Raw genomic sequence first — 1189 nt, 5'->3', positions numbered from 1 at the left:
TTTACTGCGGAACCTTATTTAAAGACAACACTGATGTTAAATTAAGTGTGGTTATAAGTAACTCAGTATCCTCTGCTTTCTCTCTAGCTGGCCATCAAGCGGTTAGACTGAGCAGCGCAGCTTTGAGCGCAGCATCCGCGGCTCCGGTCTCTTTCCCTCCCTTTCTCTCAAGCCATTTCCGCGAGCATCGTGTGCGCGCGCATGGTTTAGAGTGTGCTGCTTGAATGTGACAGCACGCTTGGGCTGCGTTTCCTAAGGCAAAAAAAAAAAAAAAAAACTCAGCTCTTTCAGCTTTCTGCCCGTCTATTTTTTTTGCCGCTCTCATTGTCTTTGCCGACAGTGATAAAGAGAGCAGGTAACATCCGTCCATTCAGCTTGTTTATCACGAGTTACATTTTTTTTCTTTTGCTTTACAGATGTTATGCCAACACTTTTTTTTCTCTTTTTTTTTTAAGGAAAGGGGGGTGGATTGGGGGGTTGTTGGACTCGCGTTTCTAACGGATTTTATTGTGGCTCTTTTGGTGTCTTCTCTCTTACAGTTTAACCAGAGCCTGTTTTTTGGAATAAGAAAAGCATTGCTGCTTTCTGACTTTGGGAGAAGATAGAAGAGACTCCTCTGGAATTTCCCTAGGAATTTATCCGGACTGCTCCGGTAAGTCCAGATTTTTTTATAGAAATAATCAAAATAGTTTAGAATGCATGCGGCTGTTGCATACTGACTTTATCTTCTATGAAAACATACCTCGCTGATTTGTACATTCTTCTACTCTAATTACAGTCACCGGGACTTTACATTCTACCGCGGGGTATATAGTAAGTGACACTTTATTTATTTATTTATTTATTTGGTTGTGTGTGGATTTTACGTCTGCTCCAAGTTCTGTGTCGTGCTGCGATGTGAATAGGTACCCAAGGTACAAACAGACCCATTGCATTTCTTCGCAGGAGTTATAGATAAGCTAATGTAGGGCACGTTCTGCTGATCCTTGATACGCGAGAGATGGTGGCGAGAGATTTACTGAATTTTTATCGTCCCTATCGATAACACTCACTGCGCTCATAAAGCAGAGCCATCTTTGCCCCGGACGATAGTGTGCTTCTCACATAAATCCAAACAGGATGCTCAAACGTGCACCGATTATCTGAAATTGTGGGGGTGGTGTGCTGCTTGTAGCGGGACGTGCTGGGA

At 43.1% G+C, this 1189-nt stretch overlaps 1 long non-coding RNA gene across 1 annotated transcript; it reads left to right on the top strand.

Annotated features, from left to right (window-relative positions):
• The first annotated feature begins 225 nt into the window (after positions 1 to 225).
• On the top strand, positions 226 to 813 carry LOC121640656. The gene is made up of 3 exons (XR_006010551.1): positions 226 to 355; positions 540 to 652; positions 779 to 813. It is a non-coding gene; the product is annotated as an uncharacterized LOC121640656 (long non-coding RNA).
• Positions 814 to 1189: the final 376 nt, after the last annotated feature.

Source organism: Melanotaenia boesemani, chromosome 5 (assembly GCF_017639745.1).
Source record: "Melanotaenia boesemani isolate fMelBoe1 chromosome 5, fMelBoe1.pri, whole genome shotgun sequence".
Lineage (NCBI taxonomy): Eukaryota > Metazoa > Chordata > Actinopteri > Atheriniformes > Melanotaeniidae > Melanotaenia > Melanotaenia boesemani.
This window is presented reverse-complemented; position numbering and strand designations above follow the sequence as displayed.